At 41.9% G+C, this 25,511-nt stretch overlaps 1 protein-coding gene and 1 long non-coding RNA gene across 3 annotated transcripts in view; both read right to left on the bottom strand.

The window, feature by feature from the left end:
• Positions 1-7,481, bottom strand: part of vwc2l (von Willebrand factor C domain containing 2 like) — a 68,387-nt gene extending 60,906 nt beyond the window's left edge. The window contains exons 1-2 of one of the 2 annotated variants that reach the window (XM_061971829.2): positions 7,268-7,481; positions 7,051-7,109 (exon numbers count right to left, since the gene is read on the bottom strand). The gene's annotated coding sequence lies outside the window, so the exon portion shown is untranslated. Of the gene's footprint in view, positions 1-7,050 lie in introns of both variants that reach the window. The other variant, XM_061971828.2, reaches the window with a different exon arrangement.
• Positions 7,482-14,561: 7,080 nt separating this feature from the next.
• LOC140679340 (uncharacterized) lies at positions 14,562-23,608 on the bottom strand. The gene is made up of 3 exons (XR_012050795.1): positions 23,541-23,608; positions 14,906-15,123; positions 14,562-14,824 (listed from the first exon to the last, which is right to left on the bottom strand). It is a non-coding gene; the product is annotated as an uncharacterized lncRNA (long non-coding RNA).
• Between the last annotated feature and the right edge of the window lie 1,903 nt (positions 23,609-25,511).

The following is a 25,511-nucleotide window of genomic DNA, read 5'->3' as shown; positions in this document are numbered from 1 at the left end:
TCCTGTCCTACGCTCTTATTTTGGTGGCACTTCCTGTTGTGTTGGTGTTCTTCTGTGTTTAGTCCTTGTTCCTGTCCTACGCTCTTATTTTGGTGGCACTTCCTGTTGTGTTGGTGTTCTCTCTGTGCTTAGGGCTTGTTCCTGTCCTACGCTCTTATTTTGGTGGCACTTCCTGTTGTGTTGGTGTTCTCTCTGTGTTTAGTGCTTGTTCCTGTCCTATGCTCTTATTTTGGTGACACTTCCTGTTGTGTTGGTGTTCTCTCTGTGTTTAGTGCTTGTTCCTGTCCTGCGCTCTTATTTTGGTGACACTTCCTGTTATGTTGGTGTTGTTCTTTGTTTAGTGATTGTTCCTGTCCTGTGCTCTTATTTTGGTGGCACTTCCTGTTGTGTTGGTGTTATTCTTTTTTTAGTGCTTGTTTCTGTCCTATGCTCTTATTTTGGTGACACTTCCTGTTATGTTGGTGTTCTTCTGTGTTTAGTGCTTGTTCCTGTCCTACGCTCTTATTTTGGTGGCACTTCCTGTTGTGTTGGTGTTTGTCACACCTACTTGACACATGCCTTCCCCCTCAGCTGTATATTGTTAGTGATCAAGACTTGTTAAGTTGAATTGTTTGTTCTTCATGCGGACGCTCTTACCTCCTGCTGTGAGTTTTGTTTTATTCCACCATTTCCCTTTTGTTCTTTTTCACCTTTCACTTTCACTTTCACTTTGGTTTCTGCACATGCAGCCTCCCCTTTGCTTGGCTTTTTTCACTCATCTTTCTTTCTTTGTCCTGATCATCATGAAATAATTTGTCCTGCACGTTGCCTCCTCCATCTTGGGAACACACCACTCATCTAAACATTGTGTTTCACCTTGACTTCATGGTTTAAAGACACAGTACGTAGACTGTTTAAAGACACAGTACGTAGACTGTTTAAAGACACAGTACGTAGACTGTAGGATGCACAATAGGAAGTTATCTCTGCCTGTCTTTCAAAACTAAACACCTGATTTCTAACTTGAATCAAGGGTCTTTGAACGCACCACAGTTATGTACAATGGTAAATGACTTTGCCATAAACTTAATCTTTTTATTTTTTCACCTGGTCCTGGTTCCAAAATGCTGAAAGGTCAGCTTTGATGACTAATAACTTGCTATGTGTTGTAGGGCTTACAGGTGTGTTGATGACTAATAACTTGCTATGTGTTCTAGGGCTTACAGGTGTGTTGATGACTAATAACTTGCTATGTATTTTAGGGCTTACAGGTGTGTTGATGACTAATAACTTGCTATGTGTTCTAGGGCTTACAGGTGTGTTGATGACTAATAACTCTCTATGTGTTCTAGGGCTTATAGGTGTGTTGATGACTAATAACGTGCTATGTGTTCTAGGGCTTACAGGTGTGTTGATGACTAATAACTTGCTATGTGTTTTAGGGCTTACAGGTGCTCTCAGACATTGCTATTGATATGAAAAAGCTGATTATTCAACTTTCTGGGCTGTATTAAAGTTTATAGGGCGGTATAGCTCGGTTGGTAGAGTGGCCGTGCCAGCAACTTGAGGGTTCCAGGTTCAATCCCTGCTTCCGCCATCCTAGTCACTGCTGTTGTGTCCTTGGGCAAGACACTTTACCCACCTGCTCCCAGTGCCACTCACACTGGTGTAATGTTCATATTGTTGTTACTCAGCCAGCGTTTGTGGGTTTGATAGTTGCTTTTTTTTAAATTTTTAATGGCTCACAATCAAACACTTTTATGTTCAAATACTGAACAGATGTTTATTGGGATAAGGTAAACATCTGTTCAGTATTTGAGGCATCAAATGTAACTTAGATATTGTGTTTTACTACGTAAAAGCGCTTTGAGTCACTAGAGAAAAGCACTATAAAAATATAATTCACTTCAATTATGACATCTTTTTTTAAATGTGCATATTTAAACGGCAAAAGGAAATCTTCAAATTGGTACCCGAGTACAACATCTTCACTTTCACTTACACTTTGTAGTTACGCTTGAATCCAGGAGTTCTTAACCCTTTTGACCCGGGGGCCCAACATTTCCACTACAGAACCCACTCAAACATTAACATTGAATTAGTCATATTTATCTTGGTTTTAATCATATTTAGTAATTACATATAACTTATATGAAAACATGTGTTAATCACAAACAATATTATTTATTTAACACATAAACCTTAGACTTAGGTCAGGCTAATTAGAAATATTTTATTTTTTCCTAAAATGTCAATAAAATGTAGTCATCATTTCTGCGCCTTAAACATTTCACTGACTTCAGCTCCAGATTTCTGTGTGATGATGTCATTACTGCCACAAGTGGTGTAAAAGTGTATTACACCTGAGTACTTGTGTGATGATGTCATTACTGCCACAAGTGGTGTAAAAGTGTATTACACCTGAGTACTTGTGTGATGATGTCATTACTGCCACAAGTGGTGTAAAAGTGTATTACACCTGAGTACTTGTGTGATGATGTCATTACTGCCACAAGTGGTGTAAAAGTGTATTACACCTGAGTACTTGTGTGATGATGTCATTACTGCCACAAGTGGTGTAAAAGTGTATTACACTTGAGTACTTGTGTGATGATGTCATTACTGCCACAAGTGGTGTAAAAGTGTATTACACCTGAGTACTTGTGTGATGTTGTCATTACTGCCACAAGTGGTGTAAAAGTGTATTACACCTGAGTACTTGTGTGATGTTGTCATTACTGCCACAAGTGGTGTAAAAGTGTATTACACCTGAGTACTTGTGTGATGTTGTCATTACTGCCACAAGTGGTGTAAAAGTGTATTACACCTGAGTACTTGTGTGATGTTGTCATTACTGCCACAAGTGGTGTAAAAGTGTATTACACCTGAGTACTTGTGTGATGTTGTCATTACTGCCACAAGTGGTGTACTCAGGTGTAATACACTTTTACACCACTTGTGGCAGTAATGACAACATCACACAAGAACTCAGGTGTAATACACTTTTACACCACTTGTGGCAGTAATGACATCATCACACAAGTACTCAGGTGTAATACACTTTTACACCACTTGTGGCAGTAATGACATCATCACACAAGTACTCAGGTGTAATTCACTTTTACACCACTTGTGGCAGTAATGACATCATCACACAAGTACTCAGGTGTAATACACTTTTACACCACTTGTGGCAGTAATGACATCATCACACAAGTACTCAGGTGTAATACACTTTTACACCACTTGTGGCAGTAATGACATCATCACACAAGTACTCAGGTGTAATACACTTTTACACCACTTGTGGCAGTAATGACATCATCACACAAGTACTCAGGTGTAATACACTTTTACACCACTTGTGGCAGTAATGACATCATCACACAAGTACTCAGGTGTAATACACTTTTACACCACTTGTGGCAGTAATGACAACATCACACAAGTACTCAGGTGTAATACACTTTTACACCACTTGTGGCAGTAATGACATCATCACACAAGTACTCAGGTGTAATACACTTTTACACCACTTGTGGCAGTAATGACATCATCACACAAGTACTCAGGTGTAATACACTTTCACACCACTTGTGGCAGTAATGACAACATCACACAAGTACTCAGGTGTAATACACTTTTACACCACTTGTGGCAGTAATGACATCATCACACAAGTACTCAGGTGTAATACACTTTTACACCACTTGTGGCAGTAATGACATCATCACACAAGTACTCAGGTGTAATACACTTTTACACCACTTGTGGCAGTAATGACATCATCACACAAGTACTCAGGTGTAATACACTTTTACACCACTTGTGGCAGTAATGACATCATCACACAAGTACTCAGGTGTAATACACTTTTACACCACTTGTGGCAGTAATGACATCATCACACAAGTACTCAGGTGTAATACACTTTTACACCACTTGTGGCAGTAATGACAACATCACACAAGTACTCAGGTGTAATACACTTTTACACCACTTGTGGCAGTAATGACATCATCACACAAGTACTCGGGTGTAATACACTTTTACACCACTTGTGGCAGTAATGACAACATCACACAAGTACTCGGGTGTAATACACTTTTACACCACTTGTGGCAGTAATGACATCATCACACAAGTACTCAGGTGTAATACACTTTTACACCACTTGTGGCAGTAATGACATCATCACACAAGTACTCAGGTGTAATACACTTTTACACCACTTGTGGCAGTAATGACATCATCACACAAGTACTCAGGTGTAATACACCTTTACACCACTTGTGGCAGTAATGACAACATCACACAAGTACTCAGGTGTAATACACCTTTACACCACTTGTGGCAGTAATGACATCATCACACAAGTACTCAGGTGTAATACACTTTTACACCACTTGTGGCAGTAATGACATCACACAAGTACTCAGGTGTAGTACACTTTTACACCACTTGTGGCAGTAATGACAACATCACACAAGTACTCAGGTGTAATACACTTTTACACCACTTGTGGCAGTAATGACATCATCACACAAGTACTCAGGTGTAATTCACTTTTACACCACTTGTGGCAGTAATGACAACATCAAACAAACAGAAGAAGTCTGCAGCTAAAGTCATAGAGAAGTTTCTTAAGTGCAAAATCTATGACTAAAGTGGTGAAGTTGTATTTTCATGAGCACTTTAATTTTATTGTAATTGTATTCAAGAAACATTTTAGTTTATTTTAGCTCAACATAGTTGTATGTATGTCCATTTTTTGTGTGCCTTCTTATGCAGCATTTCTGGTTAATATCCATCCCATTTTCTACCGCTTATTCCCTTTGGGGTCGCGGGGGGCGCTGGAGCCTATCTCAGCTACAATCGGGCGGAAGGCGGGGTACACCCTGGACAAGTCGCCACCTCATCGCAGGGCCAACACAGATAGACAGACAACATTCACACTCACATTCACACACTAGGGACCATTTAGTGTTGCCAATCAACCTATCCCCAGGTGCATGTCTTTGGAGGTGGGAGGAAGCCGGAGTACCCGGAGGGAACCCACGCAGTCACGGGGAGAACATGCAAACTCCACACAGAAAGATCCCGAGCCCGGGATTGAACCCAAGACTACTCAGGACCTTCGTATTGTGAGGCAGATGCACTAACCCCTCCTCCACCGTGCTGCCTCTGGTTAATATTAATTGTTGTAATCAGCCTGACGTAGCCCAAGTTTTATGATACATATTTTTGATTTCATATGATTTGACAAACTAGGTTGCATATAATTGAATATGATTCATATCAAGAGTACAATTATTATTTCAGCGTTGGTATTTGAGTGGGTCCTGGGCCTCTCTGTAGTGGAAAAGTTGGCCCCTGACATACAAAAGGTTAAGAACTCCTGTTATAGTACAAACCCCGTTTCCATATGAGTTGGGAAATTGTGTTAGATGTAAATATAAACGGAATACAATGACTTGCAAATCCTTTTCAAGCCATATTCAGTTGAATATGCTACAAAGACAACATATTTGATGTTCAAACTCATAAACTTTATTTATTTTTTTTCAAATAATAATTAACTTAGAATTTCATGGCTGCAACACGTGCCAAAGTAGTTGGGAAAGGGCATGTTCACCACTGTGTTACATGGCCTTTCCTTTTAACAACACTCAGTAGAGGTTTGGGAACTGAGGAGACACATTTTTGAAGCTTCTCAGGTGGAATTCTTTCCCATTCTTGCTTGATGTACAGCTTAAGTTGTTCAACAGTCCGGGGGTCTCCGTTGTGCTATTTTAGGCTTCACATTTTCAATGGGAGACAGGTCTGGACTACAGGCAGGCCAGTCTAGTACCCGCACTCTTTTACTATGAAGCCATGTTGATGTAACACGTGGCTTGGCATTGTCTTGCTGAAATAAGCAGGGGCGTCCATGGTAACGTTGCTTGGATGGCAACATATGTTGCTCCAAAAGCTGTATGTACCTTTCAGCATTAATGGTGCCTTCACAGATGTGTAAGTTACCCATGTCTTGGTCACTAATACACCCCCATACCATCACACATGCTGCCTTTTACACTTTGCGCCTAGAACAATCCGGATGGTTCTTTTCCTCTTTGGTCCGGTGGACACGACGTCCACAGTTTCCAAAAACAATTTGAAATGTGGACTCGTCAGACCACAGAACACTTTTCCACTTTGTATCAGTCCATCTTAGATGAGCTCAGACCCAGCGAAGTCGACGGCGTTTCTGGGTGTTGTTGATAAACGGTTTCCGCCTTGCATAGGAGAGTTTTAACTTGCACTTACAGATGTAGCGACCAACTGTAGTTACTGACAGTGGTTTTCTGAAGTGTTATTTAGCCCATGTGGTGATATCCTTTTCACACTGATGTCGCTTGTTGATGCAGTACAGCCTGAGGGATGGAAGGTCACGGGCTTAGCTGCTTACGTGCAGTGATTTCTCCAGATTCTCTGAACCCTTTGATGATATTACGGAGCGTAGATGGTGAAATCCCTAAATTCCTTGCAATAGCTGCTTGAGAAAGGTTTTTCTTAAACTGTTCAACAATTTGCTCGCGCATCTGTTGACAAAGTGGTGACCCTCGCCCCATCCTTGTTTGTGAATGACTGAGCATTTCATGGAATCTACTTTTATACCCAATCATGGCACCCACCTGTTCCCAATTAGCCTGCACACCTGTGGGATGTTCCAAATAAGTGTTTGATGAGCATTCCTCAACTTTATCAGTATTTATTGCCACCTTTCCCAACTTCTTTGTCACATGTTGCTGCCATCAAATTCTAAAGTTAATGATTATTTGCAAAAAAAACAAAACGTTTATGAGTTTGAACATCAAATATGTTGTCTTTGTAGCATATTCAACTGAATATGGCTTGAAAATGATTCGCAAATCATTGTATTCTGTTTATATTTACATCCAACACAATTTCCCAACTCATATGGAAACGGGGTTTGTAGATTTATTTGTTATAATGATTGTAATTGTTACAGTAGATGTATTTGTTATAGTGAATGTATTTGTTACAAGAGATGAAAAAGTAGAAACTCACCGTTGTGTTTCTTTAGGAATCTGCAGTGGTCGATGTGTGTTATGGAGAACTTGTTCAGCCTCCAAGAAAGAAGAAGAAAAAAAAAAAAACTACAATCCTCTGCGATTAAAATTTGGTGACATTGAACAATCAGCAGCAAAGCTGCAGCTGCTCCGTGTTTACATGTCGTCCACGTTGAAGTATGCTCTGCGTCAAATTCCCCCTTTAGCTGACTCACCTCTGAGAAATGACATCGCTCACTGGAGTCCCTCAAGGTTTAATCCCAGCCATGCAGGCGCAGGTCCAACAACATGATTTTGTGGAGGGAAAAATCTATCTTGTTGCGTCCGCTGGAGGCTCGACAATCCCTGCATGCACACGTGGAAGGAAGGGCGCTAAACCTATCTTACATTTTCATCAGACGATGCTCCTCTTTCAGAACCTTGGACAGCGACCGAAGCTGAGGAGGAAGACGATGCTCCTCTTCAGCACCTTGGACAGCGACTAAAGCTGCAGAAGACGCTGCTCCTCATCAGCACGATGGACAGCGACCGAAGCTGAGGAAGACGCTGCTCCTCTTCAGCACCTTGAACAGCGACTGACGCTGAGGAGGACGCTGCTCCTCTTCAGAACCTTGGACAGCGACTGAAGCTGCAACGACGATGCTCCTCTTTCAGCACCTTGGACAACGACTGAAGCTGAGGAAGACGATGTCCCTCTTCAGCACCTTGGACAGCGACCGAAGCTGCAAAAGACGATGCTCCTCTTTCAGCACCTTGGACAGCGACTGAAGCTGCCTGCTGCTGAGAGAGAGAGAAAGTGCCTCCACCCGGCTGCGTCATCTCCTGCACGCGCACGCGCGCACGCACGCACACATGTAGTCATGCAAGGGTTAAAGTGGACCAAGGCACACGGTCACTAATCACGCTGGAGCAGCTGGTGACTTCACTGGGTTAGAGCTCCATCTGTCAAAGGTGCGTGAGGATCTTTCATCTGTGCACCTGTTTTGTTGTTGTGCGTCTGGCACACATGACCTGTGCTGCTCATGTCACTCACACACCATTAAAATCACCTCACAGCCCTCGCAGGAACGTATGCACATTAGTATAGTATTTTATACTATAGTATTTTGTATACAGTATTGTATTCTATACTATAGTATTCCATATTATTTATGTCATTTTTATACTATATATATATATATATATATATATATATATATATATATATATATATATATTAGAGATGCGCGGATAGGCAATTTATTTCATCCGCAACCGCGGCAGAAAGTCGTCAACCATCCGCCATCCACCCGATGTAACGTTTGATCAGAACTGCACCCGCCCGCCATCCGCCCGTTGTTATATATCTAATATTAATAAAAAAAAAAAAAAATGGGTGAAAACTACGCGAATTGCACCTTGTGCAGACAAGATTTTTCGATCGGACACGGAGGAATTAGCGATGTAAAAGACCACGTTGGGACAAAAAAACACAAGTCTAATGCCGTTGCCAGCGATACAAGTGGAAAACTTTCAACGTTTTTCGTCGCCCAAACAGATTCTTTGGATGTGATAAATGCCGAAGTTTTATTTACGGAGGCAATAATTGAGCATGGACTTCCAATCGCACTGGCTGATCACATGGGACAGTTAATAATGTAATGCAACCTTTAAAAATCATTACGCGGTGATCGCGATCCCAAAAATAAACTTTTCTTGCATGATAATGTCCAGAAAAATTCGCTTTATATTACTATAGAGTCCTTTTAACGAATGAGTTTGATGGTTTATCACAAACCTTAAATGAAAGAAGTCCTTTGTTCTCCTGCACCATGGCCTTGCTTCGTGTTTGGTGCGCCATCCTGTCGGCTGTATTTCACAGCACGACATACTGTTAAAAGTGTTTATACTATTTATGCTTTCAATTAACAAATTGAAGTCTTGTGAAAGGTTGACAGGATAACTGGCATTAACTGTCAAAATAATTTCAAACTATTGAAGTTAGCTTACAGAATAAACATGTCAATCAACCCATATGATTTTTGCTGTAATATTTTTGTTTTGAAAAGTCACTGTGACTGATAGAAAAGTGATGGTTTTAGCAACATTTTAACCTGTCTGAATGCTAATAATCATTTTGCGAGCAAGCAGGTAAGCTGCGCGGGCGGAGCGCGCGGAGTGACCCATGTTACGAGCCCCCGGCCACGGGGGTGGCGGGCAGGTAAGCTGCTTACCTGCTGCGCGTGACGCCGGCCGCGGCGAAAGCGGACGAGGCGGGGTGTCGGTGCGGTGGGCGCGGTAGTGACCCTGGACGTGCGTCGGGCCCTTCTCGCGGATCGCCTCAGCTACGGCTCCCGGTGGGGCCCTCTCGGGGGAAGGAGCCTCGGTCCCGGACCCCGGCGAGGCGTCCCTCCGCTCCGTAAAAGTGTCCATCTCTTTTTTTTTTTTTCTTCTGTTGTGGCATATGCTGCAGGTGCCTGCTCGTTTTTCGTATGTGGGTAACAACATTTAACTATGTATATATATTTACCAATTGGTTTAACTGCCACCCGCAAAAAAACAAAAAAACAAAAAAAAAAACAAAACAAATCTAATTAATCCGCCCGACCCGACCCGCGAGCGGATAAAATCTTATTTTTTTAAATTTCATCCGCTCGATCCGCGGATAATCCGCGGACTCCGCGGTTGTGTCCGCAAACCGCGCATCTCTAATATATATATATGTCAAACCCCACCCAAGTCATACCAAAGACTATAAAAAAATGGGAGCCATTACCTCCCTGCTTGGCACTCAGCATCAAGGGTTGGAATTGGGGGTTAAATCACCACAAATGATTCCCAAGCGCGGCCACCGCTGCTGCTCACTGCTCCCCTCACCTCCCAGGGGGTGATCAAGGGTGATGGGTCAAATGCAGAAAATAATTCCGCCACTCTGAGTGTGTGTGTGTGTGTGTGTGACAATCATTGGTACTTTATACATATATATATATACAGGTAAAAGCCAGTAAATTAGAATATTTTGAAAAACTTGATTTATTTCAGTAATTGCATTTAAAAGGTGTAACTTGTACATTATATTTATTCATTGCACACAGACTGATGCATTCAAATGTTTATTTCATTTAATTTTGATGATTTGAAGTGGCAACAAATGAAATCCAAAATTCCGTGTGTCACAAAATTAGAATATTACTTAAGGCTAATACAAAAAAGGGATTTTTAGAAATGTTGGCCAACTGAAAAGTATGAAAATGAAAAATATGAGCATGTACAATACTCAATACTTGGTTGGAGCCCCTTTTGCCTCAATTACTGCGTTAATGCGGCGTGGCATGGAGTCGATGAGTTTCTGGCACTGCTCAGGTGTTATGAGAGCCCAGGTTGCTCTGATAGTGGCCTTCAACTCTTCTGCGTTTTTGGGTCTGGCATTCTGCATCTTCCTTTTCACAATACCCCACAGATTTTCTATGGGGCTAAGGTCAGGGGAGTTGGCGGGCCAATTTAGAACAGAAATACCATGGTCCGTAAACCAGGCACGGGTAGATTTTGCGCTGTGTGCAGGCGCCAAGTCCTGTTGGAACTTGAAATCTCCATCTCCATAGAGCAGGTCAGCAGCAGGAAGCATGAAGTGCTCTAAAACTTGCTGGTAGACGGCTGCGTTGACCCTGGATCTCAGGAAACAGAGAGGACCGACACCAGCAGATGACATGGCACCCCAAACCATCACCCAACCATGCAAATTTTGCATTTCCTTTGGAAATCGAAGTCCCAGAGTCTGGAGGAAGACAGGAGAGGCACAGGATCCACGTTGCCTGAAGTCTAGTGTAAAGTTTCCACCATCAGTGATGGTTTGGGGTGCCATGTCATCTGCTGGTGTCGGTCCACTCTGTTTCCTGAGATCTAGGGTCCACACAGCGCAAAATCTACCCGTGCCTGGTTTACGGACCATGGTATTTCTGTTCTAAATTGGCCCGCCAACTCCCCTGACCTTAGCCCCATAGAAAATCTGTGGGGTATTGTGAAAAGGAAGATGCAGAATGCCAGACCCAAAAACGCAGAAGAGTTGAAGGCCACTATCAGAGCAACCTGGGCTCTCATAACACCTGAGCAGTGCCAGAAACTCATCGACTCCATGCCACGCCGCATTCACGCAGTAATTGAGGCAAAAGGAGCTCCAACCAAGTATTGAGTATTGTACATGCTCATATTTTTCATTTTCATACTTTTCAGTTGGCCAACATTTCTAAAAATCCCTTTTTTGTATTAGCCTTAAGTAATATTCTTATTTTGTGACACACGGAATTTTGGATTTTCATTTGTTGCCACTTCAAATCATCAAAATTAAATGAAATAAACATTTGAATGCATCAGTCTGTGTGCAATGAATAAATATAATGTACAAGTTACACCTTTTGAATGCAATTACTGAAATAAATCAAGTTTTTCAAAATATTCTAATTTACTGGCTTTTACCTGTGTGTGTATATATATATATGTGTGTGTGTGTGTGTGTGTGTGTGTGTGTGTGTGTGTGTGTGTATATATATATGTATGTATGTATGTCTTAATTAGGCAGCACGGTGGTAGAGGGGTTAGTGCATCTGCCTCACAATACGAAGGTCCTGAGTAGTCTTGGGTTCAATCCCGGGCTCGGGATTTTTCTGTGTGCAGTTTGCATGTTCTCCCCGTGACTGCGTGGGTTCCCTCCGGGTACTCCGGCTTCCTCCCACCTTCAAAGACATGCACCTGGGGATAGGTTGATTGGCAACACTAAATTGGCCCTAGTGTGTGAATGTGAGTGTGAATGTTGTCCGTCTATCTGTGTTGGCCCTGCGATGAGGTGGTGACTTATCCAGGGTGTACCCCGCCTTCCGCCCGAATGCAGCTGAGATAGGCTCCAGCGCCCCCCGCGACCCCAAAAGGGAATAAGCGGTAGAAAATGGATGGATGGATGGATGTCTTAATTAGATTATCCAAAAAATAGTGCTGGATACCGTGGTAGAGCGCAATATATGTTGATGATTGAGGGAACCCCTCATGAAACAGGCCTGTAGAGATGAAGTAGTCTTGTGATTTTTTTCCCACACACACACACACACACACACACACACATATATATATATATATATATATATATATATATATATATATATTATAGGATTATATAGTACTTTCATACAGTATTTTATTCTATAGTGTTTTTTATATAGTATATTTTGTATATAGGATTATGTAGTATTTTTACACAGTATATTTTATTATAGTATATTTTGTATATAGTATAGCATTTTTTAAATAGTATAATTTTGTATAGTATTATATAGTATTTTATCATACAGTATTATTTAGTATTTATTTATATATATATATATATATATATATATATATATATGTGTGTATTATATAGTATAGTATTGTATTTTTATATCACATGTTATCATAGCATAGTATATTTATATATAGTAAAGTATTATATAGTATTTTTTCAAAGTATAGTATTTTATTGTATAGTATTTCATTTGATATTTTAGTATTTAGTATTATTCAGTATTATATCATACAGTATTGTATTATGCAGTTTAGTATTATATAGTATTTTATTATAGTATAAAGTATGTTATTATATAGTATCATAGTATTTTATTTTGAGTATACTATTTTTTAATATCATCTAAATGGTCCTAGTGTGTGAACGTTGCCTGCATCTGTGTTGGTCCTGTGATGAGGGGTGACTTGTCCAGGGTGTACCCCGCCTTCCGCCCGAATGCAGATGAGTTAGGCTCCAGCGACCCCGAAAGGGACAAGCGGTAGAAAATGGATAGTTGGACATATAGACGTCACATGTGGCTGTTAAGCGCCACCCAAGTGGCACCATGGAACTTTTTCAAAAAAGTTTGAAAATGGAAGAAGATGGGAAAATAATATCATTTTTTAGTTGTATTCTGGTTTGTGTAGAAGGACAAACATGACATAAACCTCCCTAATTAGTTAGTTGTATTCTGGTTTGTGTAAAAGGACAAACATGACATAAACCTTCCTAATTAGTTAGTTGTATTCTGGTTTGTGTAGAAGGACAAACATGACATAAACCTTAATTAGTTAGTTGTATTCTGGTTTGTGTAAAAGGACAAACATGACATAAACCTCCCTAATTAGTTAGTTGTATTCTGGTTTGTGTAAAAGGACAAACATGACATAAACCTCCCTAATTAGTTAGTTGTATTCTGGTTTGTGTAAAAGGACAAACATGACATAAACCTCCCTAATTAGTTAGTTGTATTCTGGTTTGTGTAAAAGGACAAACATGACATAAACCTCCCTAATTAGTTAGTTGTATTCTGGTTTGTGTAAAAGGACAAACATGACATAAACCTCCCTAATTAGTTAGTTGTATTCTGGTTTGTGTAGAAGGACAAACATGACATAAACCTTCCTAATTAGTTAGTTGTATTCTGGTTTGTGTAAAAGGACAAATATGACATAAACCTTCCTAATTAGTTAGTTGTATTCTGGTTTGTGTAAAAGGACAAATATGACATAAACCTTCCTAATTAGTTAGTTGTATTCTGGTTTGTGTAAAAGGACAAACATGACATAAACCTTCCTAATTAGTTAGTTGTATTCTGGTTTGTGTAAAAGGACAAACATGACATAAACCTTCCTAATTAGTTAGTTGTATTCTGGTTTGTGTAAAAGGACAAATATGACATAAACCTTCCTAATTAGTTAGTTGTATTCTGGTTTGTGTAAAAGGACAAACATGACATAAACCTTCCTAATTAGTTAGTTGTATTCTGGTTTGTGTAAAAGGACAAACATGACATAAACCTTCCTAATTAGTTAGTTGTATTCTGGTTTGTGTAAAAGGACAAACATGACATAAACCTCCCTAATTGTTAGAAGTCCCACTCTTTTTATTCAACATGCTTTACTGATTTGTATTTGGTGAGCGCTGTTTTGTCCTGCTAATTTCACCGGTCCTTAAACTCACCGTAGTTTGTTTACATCAGAGGTCACCAACCTTTTTGAAAGCAAGAGCTACTTCTTGGGTACTGATTAATGCGAAGGGATACCAGTTTGATACACACTTAAATAAATTGCCAGAAATAGCCAATTTGCTCAATTTACCTTTAACTCTATGTTGTTATTATTAATAATGATATTTATCTTTGTGGAAACACTGATCATCTTAATGATTTCTGGCAATAAATATATATAGAAACAGATACATATCAACATGCAACACTTTATTTTTATATTTTCTCTAAGTGCACATTTTTCAAATTGAACATTTTCAAATGATGACTTCTAAGACAGTCTTGTGGAATCACAATATCCCATTTTAACTAGCTAGCCACTAACATTTTTTAACAAATCATGAATGACTTTGCACCATGTTTGTTATGTTTAGACTAAAGGGGAGGTGACGGCAAACAGACACCAGGGGGCAGTATATACAATTATTTATTATATATATATAGTCAACATATATATATATATATATATATAATAATAATAAACAATACTACTAAACTAAGGAAATGGAGTGTGAACTAGAATACAAGAGTGTGTGGTGTAAGACTATGTGTGTAGTTAACTGAAGTGAGTGTTACCAACGTGTTGAACGAGATACGAGGAAGTCCATGGGGCAGGCAGGTTATCCGGGGCGAGAGAGAGGCGTCGGAATCCAGGGGCGAGCGAGAGGTCGAGAAACGAAGGAGGTAGTCAAGAGTCCAGAGGGAGATCCAGGGAAAAGTGAAACGCACAGCTCACTTTCCAGGCGACGGAAGGTACTGCGGGGACACGGGAGAACAAACAAGGATGTCAGACACGAGGGAAAACACGCAGAGAGAGAGAGAGATCATAAGCCTTACGGTACACCATGAGAAAACTAAGTTCCCGCGCCGATCCTAGGGTCCACTGGTCTTTTAACCAGCTCACCCTCATCAGTTCCAGGTGTGAAGATTGCCAGCGAGTGATTGCAGCTGGTGGCTGCTGCAGGGCGGGGACGCACGCGGCGCATCCCTGGATGTGCGCACCCGTGGGCGTGTCCCGAGGTGCGCACAGACGGATGAGCGGCGTTGGCAGGAGCCTGAGCCGTAACAATGTTTGTACAAATAATAACTCATGTCAAATACAAAATTCAACCCTCAAATGTTTAAATAAATCATGTCACACTTTGAACTGGACACCAAATCTGTTATCTGTTTCTTTGTCAGTTAGTGGGAAGCCTGGCATTGCATGCTGTTAACTAGTGTGTTTGCTGTTAACTAGTGTGTTTGCTGTTAACTAGTGTGTTTGCTGTTAACTAGTGTGTTTGCTGTTAACTAATGTGTTGTACTCTGTAACTTGACACTGCAACTCTGAGTGAGTCTTGCAGACGTGCATCAGTGAGGCGTGTTCTGTGTTTGTTCTTGATGAAGTTGATGTCAGAAAAGGCTGATTCACAAAGATGAGGTGAAGCAAACAGGCTTGCAACCTTCATAGTTGCTGCGCAGACACCATTCTACTTTTCTGTGTCAACAAGGCACCAAAACAGACACCATTCTACTTTTCTGTGTCAACAAGGCACCAAAACAGACACCATTCTACTTTTCTGTGTCAACAAGGCACCAAAACAGACACCACTCTACTTTTCTGTGTCAACAAGGCACCAAAACAGACACCACTCTACTTGTCTGTGTCAACAAGGCACCAAAACAGACACCACTCTACTTTTCTGTGTCAACAAGGCACCAAAACAGACACCACTCTACTTTTCTGTGTCAACAAGGCACCAAAACAGACACCACTCTACTTTTCTGTGTCAACAAGGCACCAAAACAGACACCACTCTACTTTTCTGTGTCAACCAGGCACCAAAACAGACACCACTCTACTTTTCTGTGTCAACAAGGCAGCAAAACAGACACCACTCTACTTTTCTGTGTCAACAAGGCACCAAAACAGACACCACTCTACTTTTCTGTGTCAACAAGGCAGCAAAACAGACACCACTCTACTTTTCTGTGTCAACAAGGCACCAAAAGTTTGGTGCAGCCTGGTGGGCTTTGAGGTGGAGGTCATTTTGCAGGGTTACAATTTCAATCTCCACCTGTTCAGCATCCAGGCTGAATGTTGCACTTAACTGCTGAGCAATGCATGATATGTCCACGTTCATGAAAGGACTAGAAATGAAGGACACACATGACTCAAGCTGATCAGAAATGAAGGACACACATGACTCAAGCTGATCCAGCTCCCAAAAGCTGTTCTCAAACTCTTGCCCAACTCTGTTTATGACCTGAGAGTACTTTTCTGCAACTTTGTCAAAAGCCTCAGATTCTACAGATTTTCTAGATTTGCCAGAATAATTTTTTTTGAATTTTAATCATAATACGTTTGAAGAAATATTTCACAAATATTCTTTGTCGAAAAAACAGAAGCTAAAATGAAGAATTAAATTAAAACGTATTTATTATTCTTTACAATAAAACAAATAAATTTACTTGAACATTAATTTAAATTGTCAGGAAAGAATAGGAAGGAATTTCAAATCAAATCAAATCAACTTTATTTATAAAGCACATTTAAAATTTACCACAGGGGTAGCCAAAGTGCTGTACAATGAGCAGGTTAAAAGATAAAACGAGTACCGAGCAAACACAACACAACACAAACAGAACACGATAAAAAATAAATAATTAAAATAGAATTAATAAAAACATAAAAACAGGATCACAGCAGGTGTATTATGGGGCGCCATTGCAGGATGGATATCACTCAGTGTTAAAAGCCATGGAATAAAAGTATGTTTTTAAGAGAGATTTAAAAACAGGAAGAGAGGAGGCTTGTCTAACACTCAGGGGTAGGTCGTTCCAGAGCTTGGGAGCAGCAACGGCGAAAGCTCTGTCACCTCTAAGCTTCAGCCTTGTGTCAGGGACCGTCAACAGCAGCTGATCGGCTGATCTTAAGGATCGGGTGGGGCAGTAAGGCTGAAGGAGGTCGGAGAGATAGGTTGGCGCGAGGTTGTTTGGACATTTAAAAACAAATAAAAGGAGTTTAAAATGTATTCGGTAACGCACAGGGAGCCAGTGAAGGGACGCTAAAATAGGGGTGATGTGCTCACGTCTGCGGGTCTGTGTTAGCAGACGAGCAGCAGAGTTCTGCACGAGCTGCAGGCGGGCGAGGGAGGCCTGGCTAATGCCAACATACAGGGCATTACAATAATCAAGACGAGTCGAGATAAAAGCGTGGATTAATTTCTCAAGATCATGTCTTGATAGAAGCGGTTTCACTTTCGCTATTTGGCGTAATTGATAAAAGCTTTTTTGAACGACGCTGCTGATTTGTTTTTCGAATTTAAAATCTGAGTCAAACTTTACCCCCAGGTTTGTGACAGAGTCGCTGAGATACGGGGTCAGAGTGCCGAGGTCAACGTTGGGGGAGGGAGAGCGACTTGGACCGAACAACATAACTTCTGTTTTGTCTTCATTTAGGCTCAGGAAGTTAGCTGAAAGCCAGACTTTGATGTCGTGCAGGCAGTCAATAAGATGTTGAACCGTGTTATTTTGTGCCATGGGAAAATAAATCTGGCAATCATCGGCATAAAAATGAAATGCAATACTGTACTTCCTAAAAATAGAACCAAGGGGGAGAAGGTGAAGCGCAAATAAAATTGGGGCAAGGATTGAGCCCTGGGGGACCCCATGTGGTAAAGGAGCTGTGGACGACATAAAACTGTCTACTTTTACACAAAAACTCCTGTCGGTTAGGTACGACCGGAACCAGTTGAGGGCGGCGCCCTTAATGCCCACACAGTTCTCAAGACGAGTGATTAAGGTGGCGTGGTCGACGGTGTGGAACGCAGCGGACAGATCTAAAAGCACCAGGACAACATATTTACCAGAATCAGTGGACAGGAGGATATCGTTAAAAACTTTTAGAAGCGCTGACTCTGTGCTGTGGAGGGCTTTAAAACCGGACTGGAACAGCTCAGTGATACCATTATCCTCTAAGAAGGGCAACAACTGACTGTAGACAACCTTCTCTAATATTTTGGAAATGTATGGAAGATTAGAGATAGGTCTGAGGTTAGAGAGGAGAGAGGGGTCGAGGCTGGGTTTTTTAAGTAGAGGTCGTACCACTGCATGTTTAAACTCTACTGGAACTATTCCAGAAGAGAGGCTACTATTGATAATGTTTAAAAGGTAAAAAGGTATATGTGTTTAAAAATCATTTTTAAGGTTGTATTTTTTCTCTAAAATTGTCTTTCTGAAAGTTATAAGAAGCAAAGTAAAAACAATAAATGCATTTATTCAAACAAGTGAAGACCAAGTCTTTAAAATATTTTCTTGGATTTTCAATTTCTATTTGAGTTTTGTCTCTCTTAGAATTAAAAATGTGGAGCAAAGCGAGACCAGCTTGCTAGTAAATAAATAACATTTAAAGAATAGAGGCAGCTCACTGGTAAGTGCTGCTCTTTCAGCTATTTTTAGAACAGGCCAGCGGGCGACTCATCTGGTCCTTACGGGCGACCTGGTGCCCGCGGGCACCGCGTTGGTGACCCCTGGTTTACATGTATAACTTTCTCCGATGCTGCCACAGAATGACGTGTTTTATGACACTTTTTCTTTGTGAAGTGAAGTGAAGTGAATTATATTTATATAGCGCTTTTCTCTAGTGACTCAAAGCGCTTTACATAGTGAAAACCCAATATCTAAGTTACATTTAAACCAGTGTGGGTGGCACTGGGAGCAGGTGGGTAAAGTGTCTTGCTCTAGGACACAACGGCAGTGACTAGGATGGCGGAAGCGGGGATCGAACCTGCAACCCTCAGGTTGATGGCACGGCCACTCTACCAACCGAGCTATACCGCTATATGTCTCATTTTGTCCACCAAACCTTTTATGCTGTGCGTGAATGCACAAAGGTGAGCTTTGCTAATGTTATTGACTTGTGTTGGAGTGCTAAACAGACATATTTGGTCAGTGCAAGACTACAAGCTAATTGATGCTAACATGCTGATGAGGCTAATTATTGCATCATCATGCCTCATTAGTAGCAATATTTGTCATTTAATTTCCTTTACTTAAGTCCTTTGTGTATTTACTTTATATTTGCATGTCTCATGACACATTATCTGTACGTAATATTTGATGCGCCTACTACTACGACTACTCACACGTCACAGACTACGACTACTACTACGACTACTCACACATCACAGACTACGACTACTACTACGACTACTCACACGTCACAGACTACGACTACTACTACGACTACTCACACGTCACAGACTACGACTACTACTACGACTACTCACACGTCACAGACTACGACTACTACTACGACTACTCACACGTCACAGACTACGACTACTACTACGACAACTCACACGTCACAGACTACGACTACGACTACTACTACGACTACTCACACGTCACAGACTACGACTACTACTACGACTACTCACACGTCACAGACTACGACTACTACTACGACTACTCACACGTCACAGACTACGACTACTACTACGACTACTCACACGTCACAGACTACGACTACTACTACGACTACTCACACGTCACAGACTACGACTACTACTACGACTACTCACACGTCACAGACTACGACTACGACTACTACTACGACTACTCACACGTCACAGACTACGACTACTACTACGACTACTCACACGTCACAGACTACGACTACTACTACGACTACTCACACGTCACAGACTACGACTACTACTACGACTACTCACACGTCACAGACTACGACTACTACTACGACTACTCACACGTCACAGACTACGACTACTACTACGACTACTCACACGTCACAGACTACGACTACTACTACGACTACTCACACGTCACAGACTACGACTACGACTACTACTACGACTACTCACACGTCACAGACTACGACTACTACTACGACTACTCACACGTCACAGACTACGACTACTACTACGACTACTCACACGTCACAGACTACGACTACTACTACGACTACTCACACGTCACAGACTACGACTACTACTACGACTACTCACACGTCACAGACTACGACTACGACTACTCACACATCACAGACTACGACTACTACTACGACTACTCACACGTCACAAACTACGACTACTACGACTACTACTATGACTACTCACACGTCACAGACTACGACTACTACTACGACTACTCACACGTCACAGACTACGACTACTACTATGACTACTCACACGTCACAGACTACGACTACGACTACTCACACATCACAGACTACGACTACTACTACGACTACTCACACGTCACAGACTACGACTACTACGACTACTACTATGACTACTCACACGTCACAGACTACGACTACGACTACTCACACATCACAGACTACGACTACTACTATGACTACTCACACATCACAGACTACGACTACTACTACGACTACTCACACGTCACAGACTACGACTACTACTATGACTACTCACACGTCACAGACTACGACTACGACTACGACTACTCACACATCACAGACTACGACTACTACTACGACTACTCACACGTCACAGACTACGACTACTACTACTCACACGTCACAGACTACGACTACTACTACGACTACTCACACGTCACAGACTGCGACTACTACTACGACTACTCACACGTCACAGACTACGACTACTACTACGACTACTCACACGTCACAGACTACGACTACTACTACGACTACTCACACGTCACAGACTACGACTACTACTACTCACACGTCACAGACTACGACTACTACTACGACTACTCACACGTCACAGACTGCGACTACTACTACGACTACTCACACGTCACAGACTGCGACTACTACTACGACTACTCACACGTCACAGACTACGACTACTACTACGACTACTCACACGTCACAGACTGCGACTACTACTACGACTACTCACACGTCACAGACTACGACTACTACTACGACTACTCACACGTCACAGACTACGACTACTACTACGACTACTCACACGTCACAGACTACGACTACTACTACTCACACGTCACAGACTACGACTACTACTACGACTACTCACACGTCACAGACTGCGACTACTACTACGACTACTCACACGTCACAGACTACGACTACTACTACGACTACTCACACGTCACAGACTACGACTACTACTACGACTACTCACACGTCACAGAATGCGACTACTACTACTACGACTACTCACACGTCACAGACTACGACTACTACTACGACTACTCACACGTCACAGACTGCGGCTACTACTACGACTACTCACACGTCACAGACTACGACTACTACTACTACGACTACTCACACGTCACAGACTACGACTACTACTACGACTACTCACACGTCACAGACTACGACTACTACTACTACGACTACTCACACGTCACAGACTACGACTACTACTACGACTACTCACACGTCACAGACTACGACTACTACTACTACGACTACTCACACGTCACAGACTACGACTACTACTACGACTACTCACACGTCACAGACTACGACTACTACTACGATTACTCACACGTCACAGACTACGACTACTACTGCTACGACTACTCACACGTCACAGACGACGACTACTACTGCGACTACTCACACGTCACAGACGACGACTACTACTGCGACTACTCACACATCACAGACTACGACTACTACTACGACTACTCACACGTCACAGACTACGACTACTACTACGACTACTCACACGTCACAGACTACGACTACTACTACGACTACTCACACGTCACAGACTACGACTACTACTACGACTACTCACACGTCACGGACTACGACTACTACTACGACTACTCACACGTCACAGACTAGGACTACTGCTACGACTACTCACACGTCACAGACTACGACTACGACTTTTCACACATCACAGACTATGACTACTACTACGACTACTCACACGTCACAGACTACGACTACTACGACTACTACTATGACTACTCACACGTCACAGACTACGACTACTCACACATCACAGACTACAACTACTACTACGACTACTCACATGTCACAGACTGCGACCAGTACTACGACTACTCACACGTCACAGACTACGACTACTACTACGACTACTCACACGTCACAGACTACAACTACTACTACGACTACTCACATGTCACAGACTGCGACCAGTACTACGACTACTCACACGTCACAGACTACGACTACTACTACGACTACTCACACGTCACAGACTACGACTACTACTACGACTACTCACACGTCACAGACTACGACTACTACTACGACTACTCACACGTCACAGACTACGACTACTACTACGACTACTCACACGTCACAGACTACGACTACTACTACGACTACTCACACGTCACAGACTGCGACTACTACTACGACTACTCACATGTCACGGACTACGACTACTACTACGACTACTCACACGTCACAGAGGAACACCCCGGCTTTTGACCCGGGTTCTGAAGAAAGGTGACACTTGATGTGGTTCTAGAAACTTCCCCACCTCCTTTGCTCCTCTCACACTGCAGCCTGCGAGTGTGCCAGAAGGGGAATATTTATTATTTAGTCTTGAAAGCTGGATCCCAATGGAGCTGCGTCTTGGACAGCTGGTTGGTTACTTCAGCACACTACGCTCCATTAAGTCTTCACCGCGGCTCACCAAGAACATAGGAAACATGTCCGCCTCCCTGCCTGCATGGTTCTACTGTAGGGTCCGCCTGCATGGTTCTACTATAGGGCCCGCCTGCATGGTTTTACTGTAGGGTCCGCCTGCATGGTTCTACTATAGGGCACGCCTGCAGTGGCCAAAGTCAGCATCTGATACTGACGGACGTGTTTACGTCTCACTTGTGTCAGACCATTGGAGACAAACACTTCTCAGCCCGCAGGACTGGATTCCAATTCAATCAGCTAATGGAAAGGAAGCTCTTCATCCCCCTCAGCATCTTCCTTGAACCTCCCCACCCCCCCCCCACACACACCCACACACACACACATACACACATACACACACATACACACGCCTTCCACTGCAGCAGAATGTCTTCCAAATGTTATAATGGTGGAGCCATTAGGGTGAAGCATTCTTAGCCTGCTCAAGGATCTAGTTCTTCTATCCCATCCCTGATCCTGCTCAATGATCTAGTTCTTCTATCCCATCCCTACTATTCAGGGAAACATCTTCAACATAATACCAGAAAGGAGAACATTGAGGCTGAGAGAGGATGACCTCGGTTTATTGAAGACTTCTCTGACAACACAACTTGTCTGTCAGACAATACCAAATACATATTCATGTTGTCCTCTTTAAATACACACCATAGGGACTTGAAATACACACCACAGGAACTTTGAATACACACCACAGGAATTTTGAATACACACCACAGGAACTTTGAATACACACCACAGGAACTTTAAATATACACCATAGGAACAGTCAGGGTTACACAAACTTGGCTTTTGTTCTTTTGATTCCTAACTTACTTGGAACATTAAGTTCATGTCTCTGAGGTCAACTCACCAAAAACTGTTTTCATCACCTCAGAAATATTTCTAAAGTGAGAAATTTGCTGTCAAAATTGGATCCGAAAATGATTGTTCACACGTTCATTTCATGTCATAATGACTATTGTTTCATGTCATAATGACTATTGTTTCATGTCATAATGACTATTGTTTCATGTCATAATAACTATTGTTTCATGTCATAATGACTATTGTTTCATGTCATAATGACTATTGTTTCATGTCATAATGACTATTGTATCATGTCATAATGACTATTGTTTCATGTCATAATGACTATTGTATCATGTCATAATGACTATTGTTTCATGTCATAATAACTATTGTTTCATGTCATAATGACTATTGTATCATGTCATAATAACTATTGTTTCATGTCATAATGACTATTGTATCATGTCATAATGACTATTGTTTCATGTCATAATGACTATTGTTTCATGTCATAATGACTATTGTTTCATGTCATAATGACTATTGTTTCATGTCATAATAACTATTGTTTCATGTCATAATGACTATTGTATCATGTCATAATGACTATTGTTTCATGTCATAATGACTATTGTATCATGTCATAATGACTATTGTTTCATGTCATAATGACTATTGTTTCATGTCATAATGACTATTGTTTCATGTCATAATGACTATTGTTTCATGTCATAATGACTATTGTTTCATGTCATAATGACTATTGCAATTCTCTTCTCACTCTTTCAACAAGTCAACACTTTTTAAAGACTTCAGACGCTACAAAATGCAGCTGCCAGACTTCAGACCAGACCAGTCCACACCACCCCCACTTGATCCAGTCTTCATTGATCCAGACTTCATTGATCCAGACTTCATTGATCCAGTCTTCATTGATCCAGTCTTCATTGATCCAGTCTTCATTGATCCAGTCACATTCAGTTTAAAATGTTTGTCCTGACTTTCCATGCGTTGCATGGTGGGGCCCCTCACTACATCACTGATTTGTTATGCCCCTACTCTTCAGTTGCATGGTGGGGCCCCTCACTACATCACTGACTTGTTCTGCCCCTACTCTTCAGTTGCATGGTGGGGCCCCTCAGTACATCACTGACTTGTTCTGCCCCTACTCTTCAGTTGCGTTGTGGGGCCCCTCAGTACATCACTGACTTGTTATGCCCTTACTCTTCAGTTGCATGGTGGGGCCCCTCAGTACATCACTGACTTGTTATGCCCCTACTCTTCAGTTGCATGGTGGGGCCCCTCAGTACATCACTGACTTGTTCTTCCCCTACTCTTCAGTTCCATGGTGGGGCCCCTCAGTACATCACTGATTTGTTATGCCCCTACTCTTCAGTTGCATGGTGGGGTCCCTCAGTACATCACTGACTTGTTATGCCCCTACTCTTCAGTTGCATGGTGGGGCCCCTCAGTACATCACTGACTTGTTATGCCCCTACTCTTCAGTTGCATTGTGGGGTTTCTCAGTACATCACTGACTTGTTATGCCCCTACTCTTCAGTTGCATGGTGGGGCCCCTCACTACATCACTGACTTGTTATGCCCTTACTCTTCAGTTGCATGGTGGGGCCCCTCAGTACATCACTGACTTGTTATGCCCCTACTCTTCAGTTGCATGGTGGGGCCCCTCAGTACATCACTGACTTGTTATGCCCCTACTCTTCAGTTGCATTGTGGGGTTTCTCAGTACATCAGTGACTTGTTATGCCCCTACTCTTCAGTTGCATGGTGGGGCCCCTCACTACATCACTGACTTGTTCTGCCCTTACTCTTCAGTTGCATGGTGGGGCCCCTCAGTACATCACTGACTTGTTATGCCCTTACTCTTCAGTTGCATGGTGGGGCCCCTCAGTACATCACTGACTTGTTATGCCCCGAGCCTCCGGTCTTCAGGCCTGGGTCTTCTAAAGATCCCAACAAGTCATTATAAAAGCC

This window comes from Nerophis lumbriciformis, linkage group LG13 (genome assembly GCF_033978685.3).
Source record: "Nerophis lumbriciformis linkage group LG13, RoL_Nlum_v2.1, whole genome shotgun sequence".
NCBI lineage: Eukaryota > Metazoa > Chordata > Actinopteri > Syngnathiformes > Syngnathidae > Nerophis > Nerophis lumbriciformis.
Note: the sequence above shows the minus strand (reverse complement) of the source record. Positions and strands in the feature narration are given on the sequence as shown.